We start from the raw sequence: 6,726 nt of genomic DNA, 5'->3' as shown, positions 1-6,726 counted from the left end.
TATTGTTACGACGACGCTTGCTATTGCTCTGCTTCCGGCTGGATCCCTAGCCGTTTTGGGGAAGGATGCACTTCCTCATGTCAACGATCCGCATGTACATGTCGTAGCTCATGTACGCCTCCTTGGCCGCGTACATGACATGAGCTTTGTCGAGTTTCTCCATCCAGGCCGAGTGCCAGGCACGCTTGTCCTTGTTGCATGAATCCTTCATGTCTCTGTAGTAGGGGTCGATGATGGCCTCGGCGAGGTGAACCAGTGAGTCCCTCTCATGCTCCTTGCTGCCCCAAATCTTGTATTGGCCCTGGATGTCGACAAGATTCTGGCAGGCGATGCCCGAATTCTCGAGCGCCTTTACATCGTTGGTGATGTCCACCATAGCGAACATGTAGTGGGGGCTGTTGACAAACCTGGCGAAACGCTCGCAAGGCCTTGTGGCCAGGCAGTAGTGGTAGACGAGGACGTGGTGGCGCATGCACATCTGGGCGACGGCGACCTTGGGACGAGACCCGGCACGAGCGCGGGTGTACTCGAGGTCGAACCCGACCACCTTGTACTTCTCCATGATGTGGATGGAGTGCTCCACCCAGACCGGGTCGTTGGTGTACACCACCGAGAGGTCCATGAACCTTCTGTGGGTGTCCACCACGGCACGCATGGTGAACGGTTGCTCATCGTAGGCAGCCGCTCGGAGCACCGTTGGAGCTGCGCAGGATACCCTCTAAGAATTTATCGTGGTGGGTGTGCTTCTTGCAATGGTGGGGCGCGATCGAAAGGTTGAAGAGACACAAGGGTTAAATGGCTGCTGTAATAAATGGGGGCCGGCCGGCCTGTAATCGTCAGGTCTTGTCACGGCGTTCATAGCGGAGGATTCCAGTGCACGCTTGACAACACCGCACCGCACGCGTGGGCTCGAAGAGGCGCCAAATGTATCGTCGGCGAGCCTGTTCCCGCGCTACCGCGATGTTTACCGCGCAAGCTTCCCGCCCGACTAGTTTGGCCACGCGTCGGCTAGAGGAGGGACAAATCATGGGCGTTTATTGGTAAAAAGCTTTGTAAAAACGAAGTGTGTGGAATGACTTCGGTCATAAGTTTACCCTTGGGTTGTGAGGTCAAAGTTACACAGAAGGGTGATGATGGACACTCGAGTGCGATAATTAATTCTATGCTCTACAGTGCACACGGTGGAAGAAACCAACTGTGTGCAATAATGTCGAAGATCGCAGTCGAGTTAGCTATACAGATCGTGTGCTGTGAGATCGACAAGGTAAACAGATTCAAGAATGGTTAATAAAATCTAAGACCATTGCATATTAAGGTCAAAATAGTGCTAGCAATATACGAGTCTCATACGATGCCATTTCAACGATTGTACCACAAAAGCTCGAAATATTACAAGGTTCAAATTCCAGAGTTATATGGCTCAAATTCGAAGATTACAAGGTTCAAACTGATATTAAAAATGAAATTTAGCTCATCGGCTGCAAACGCTCGCGCTGATCCGCTGAACATGGATATCAGAGAGGTTCAAACTAATATCACAGCTTCTAAGTCTAGTTTCGAAACCTCACAATTTTTGCAAAGGGGTCAGCCACTGAGAAGTCGTGTATGGGGTTGACACGATGACTTCCGGTTACACTGTCATCTGAAGTTCCAAAATGAAATTCAACATTTTTGGAGCCTATTCCATTCTGCCGCAGGCGCTGGCGCTGATCAACAAACCATTCATTTTTGCGAAATAAATGTAGGGCAAACCTCATTTCCTTCAGCACCCTTGCTCTGAGAACAAAGAACCTGGCGAATATGATCTCCGGTAAGGTTCGTCGGTAGGAGTTCAAAGTAATTTATGAGAGATGCAGATCTAGGCATTCGACGTGATTGTTATGTTGTATCACATTATCCACCACTGGGCCTAATCTTATCTGCAAAAGAAGAAAACGTGTTAGTGCCTACATGCAGTTTTGAACATTACTGCAGGCCTATTTGGTTTTTAGGATTTGTAAAATGCACTAACATGCCATCTTTGATCTGACATGATTAACATGGGCATTTGATTACATTCTAGAAAAATGTAGCCTTCTTCACAAGAGGTTGGAGTGGATGAAAAGTTCCCTAAGAAAACTAGTACAGATGAATCCAAAGGAGAAATGCTTATTGATTGTAACCATATGGATCAAGCAACCAATATGGGGGGGACATGAATGTACTGAAATCCTCCAAAAGAACCTTCCGAAATCGTACTACATTGTCATTGTAAACATGGAAAAAGGTGTCACAAATTGAACTCCCTTATGGTTAACATTTAACAGGAAAGGAACATCACCTCGATATATAGCTTCTTCAGGCACAGAAAGCATCTCAGGAAACTGACAACTTGCTCCAGGTTGGGGCCGATAGATTCTAGTGCCAAGACCTTCACTGTGCGCAGTTTCAGGGTCAAGTTTGTCAGAATCATTTTCTGAATGACAGACGAACAAACATCTTCAAAATTAGAAATAATGTTAATTTGTAGAAGGAGAGGTAGAATGCGGCTGTTGTACCTGAACGGGTGTGCATCCAATAACAAGTTCGGAGTATTTGTGAGACGAGTAGCCCACCACTATCAATTTCGGCGCAGAAATTACATTGATTCTTGTTGGACCTTCTTGATCAACTACAAGTAATCTCTCAAGTGCAGGTGTGTCCTCAATGACCATACTGTGGTACACATCTTGTGATGTCTTCCTGCCGCACCAGCAACACACATAAATAGTCCGGAGAGTCATGGAGGTGATGTGGAAGGTACTCAACCCATTGATCGCCTGAAGATAAAGGTACTCGAGTGCAGTACAGCCATGGCGCAGGCGCTCCATGTCACCGTTTGAGAGGCGGACGACGACGAGCTCGAGGTGCTTCAGTCGTGGTAGAATAAGAGCGGGCACATCAATGAGGGGGGATGGCAGTTCCTGAACTTGGCGACGCGCGGTGTGGGTGCGAGGCGGAGTGCGGACGTTGGCAGCGACCGCATATGCCCATCATCAAAAGTGAGCTCCTCGAGCTGATCTAGGGCGAGGGATCGGAACCAATCGTCAAGCTTGGCTCGGTCCTTGCCGTTGGAATGGAACTTGCCCATTCTAAGGCCTCTGATTGGGCCAAGGTGACTGCCGAGGATCTTGGAGAACGCATCCAAACTTTTGTGATAGCCATGGCAGAGCTTGTGGGTGTCGATGAGGTCGAGAGGGCTGGAGTTCCATAGGGGGCGCCACCACCGGGAAAGGACGGTTGTACGCGCCCCATATTTTATTGGGAGGAGGGAGATGATGACTGTCAACATATCATCGGGGAGGCTCCTGATGAAGTCTAGGCCTGCTGGAGTCGCTTGCGGTTTTAGCTTGCCCCGCCTCCGCTTTCTGGCAGCCCCATTCCCCACCTCCGGAGTCTCCTTGTCAGCGGCGCTTTCTGATAGAAATGGGAGTACAGGGAATATTTAGTTAAAACAGAGCAATAGAAAAGTGTATTGGTAACTAGAAGTTCTTAGGTAGGAATATAGTAAGAAAAGGGAATAACAATTGGTTGCTTAAATACTACACAATTCATTTGACATTGCTGGGTAAGTCCACATGCAGATAGTTGAAAAGAAAACTTACTTCGAACAAAGTCTGGACGGATGATTTTGTCGGGGAAGTTAGCATATATCTCATGACCAGGCCCTTTTGATGTGTAGTGCAATTTTAATGCCAGCTTTCAGTACATAAAACTTAGAAATTTCTTTCCAAAAGCCAGTGCCAAAATAGGAATCACCACGTTCATCAAGTCTTACAGTAGCAACGATTGTCAATCCATGGTTTGTGTGCAGTATGACATCCGTGCAGTCTTGATCTATCTAAAGGGAAAGATTGTGCACTACATAATCTGTTGCATAGCAAGGGATGTGCTGCAGAAAATGGTAGGATTGTTAAAGAAAATATGGTAACATGCAAATATGGGCCCAAATTGAAAGAACTGTACAACAGTTGAAATCGAAGGACAAAAATCTATAATTAGACAGATAGGGTAAACATGATGTCATGGAAATATGAGAGTAATCAAAAGAACCATACATCATTAATTTGCCTAATATAGAAAGAAGAGGGGAAAATCCCCTTTGACGTATATGGTGCATGTGGCACCTTTTATCCAAATGTAGCAATATTTCGAATATGTTCAGGAAAGTAGGCCATGCCAACCGATTTAGGGTGAGATTGAACATACCGCGCACGTCCTCAAGTTATCTGGTATGGTGAGATGGAATCTCTGGCGGAGGTCGCAAAGTCCTGAAGTGTCGGCGCACTATACATTCTATCAATGAAAGAAAACCCTCAAATCAGCTCGAATAACAATGAATTCACGGCGATTTCCGCCGGGTGATTAAAGGAGGCAGATGAACTGGGATAAGAGATGAGATAATATCTCATTAAATTAGTTACCTTGTCGTCCATGAGAAAGAACCCTCAGTATGACAGATTCCTCAACCGAGCGGAGCTAGGTCGACCACGAGCAACGTCGAGAAAGTCGATGGCGATAGGCGGCGGCAAGCGGAAGTGGCGAAATGTGGTGGGCTTTGCCGGCAGCCTGGCAACGGCGGCATGCGTCGAGCTAAGTGTTTACTGTTGGAAATATGCCCTAGAGGCAATAATAAAATGGTTATTATTATATTTCCTTGTTCATGATAATTGTCTATTGTTCATGCTATAATTGTGTTATCCGGAAATCGTAATACATGTGTGAACACATAGACGATAACATGTCCCTAGCGAGCCTCTAGTTAACTAGCTCGTTGATCAATAGATGGTCACGGTTTCCTGACCATGGACATTGGATGTCATTGATAATGGGATCACATCATTGGGAGAATGATGTGATGGACAAGACCCAATCCTAAGCATAGCACTAGATCGTGTAGTTCGTTTGCTAAAGCTTTTCTAATGTCAAGTATCATTTCCTTAGACCATGAGATCGTGCAACTCCCGGATACCGTAGGAATGCTTTGGGTGTACCAAACGTCACAACGTAACTGGGTGGCTATAAAGGTGCACTACAGGTATCTCCGAAAGTGTCTGTTGGGTTGGCACGGATCGAGACTGGGATTTGTCACTCCGTATGACGGAGAGGTATCTCTGGGCCCACTCGGTATTGCATCATCATAATGAGCTCAATGTGACTAAGTAGTTAGTCACGGGATCATGCATTACGGAACGAGTAAAGTGACTTACCGGTAACGAGATTGAACGAGGTATTGGGATACCGACGATCGAATCTCGGGTAAGTAAAGTACCGATTGACAAAGGGAATTGTATACGGGATTACTTGAATCCTCGACATCGTGGTTCATCCGATGAGTTCATCGAGGAACATGTGGGAGCCAACATGGGTATCCAGATCCCGCTGTTGGTTATTGACCGGAGAGTCGTCTCGGTCATGTCTGCATGTCTCCCGAACCCGTAGGGTCTACACACTTAAGGTTCGGTGACGCTAGGGTTGTAGAGATATTAGTATGCGGTAACCTGAAAGTTGTTCGGAGTCCCGGATGAGATCCCGGATGTCACGAGGAGTTCCAGAATGGTCCGGAGGTAAAGAATTGTATATAGGAAGTCCAGTTTCGGCCACCGGGAAAGTTTCGGGGGTCACCGGTATTGTACCGGGACCACCGGAAGGGTCCCGGGGGGTCCATCGGGTGGGGCCACCTATCCCGGAGGGCCCCATGGGCTGAAGTGGGAGGGGAACCAGCCCTTGGTGGGCTGGTGCGCCCCCTTAGGCCTCCCCCTGCGCCTAGGGTTGGAAACCCTAGGGGTGGGGGGCGCCCCACTTGGCTTGGGGGGCAAGCCACCCCCTTGGCCGCCGCCCCCCTTGGAGATTGGATCTCCTAGGGCCGGCGCCCCCCAGGGGCCCTATACATAGTGGGGGGGGGGAGGGAGGGAGGGCAGCCGCACCCTAAGCCCTGGCGCCTCCTTCTCCCTCCCGTGACACCTCCTCCTCTCGCTGAGCTTGGTGAAGCCCTGCCGAGATCCCCGCTACTTCCACCACCATGCCGTCGTGCTGCTGGATCTCCATCAACCTCTCCTTCCCCCTTGATGGATCAAGAAGGAGGAGACGTCGCTGCTCCGTACGTGTGTTGAACGCGGAGGTGCCGTCCGTTCGGCGCTAGGATCATCGGTGATTTGGATCACGGCGAGTACGACTCCATCATCCCCGTTCTCTTGAACGCTTCCGCTCGCGAACTACAAGGGTATGTAGATGCACTCCTCTCTCTCGTTGCTAGATGACTCCATAGATTGATCTTGGTGATGCGTAGAAAATTTTAAATTTCTGCTACGATCCCCAACAGTGGCATCATGAGCCAGGTCTATGCGGAGTTACTATGCACGAGTAGAACACAAGATTGTTGTGGGCGTAGATCATGTCAATTTACTTGGCGCTACTAGTCTTATCTTGATTCGGCGGCATCGTGGGATGAAGCGGCCCGGACCGACCTTACACGTACGCTTACGTGAGACAGGTTCCACCGACTGACATGCACTAGTTGCATAAGGTGGCTAGCGGGTGTCTGTCTCTCCCACTTTAGTCGGATCGGATTCGATGAAAAGGGTCCTTATGAAGGGTAAATAGTAATTGGCATATCACGTTGTGGTTTTACGTAGGTAAGAAACGTTCTTGCTAGAAACCTATAGAAGCCACATAAAAACATGCAACAACAATTAGAGGACGTCTAAC

Source organism: Aegilops tauschii, chromosome 5 (genome assembly GCF_002575655.3).
Source record: "Aegilops tauschii subsp. strangulata cultivar AL8/78 chromosome 5, Aet v6.0, whole genome shotgun sequence".
NCBI classification, from domain to species: Eukaryota; Viridiplantae; Streptophyta; class Magnoliopsida; order Poales; family Poaceae; genus Aegilops; species Aegilops tauschii.
This window is presented reverse-complemented; position numbering follows the sequence as displayed.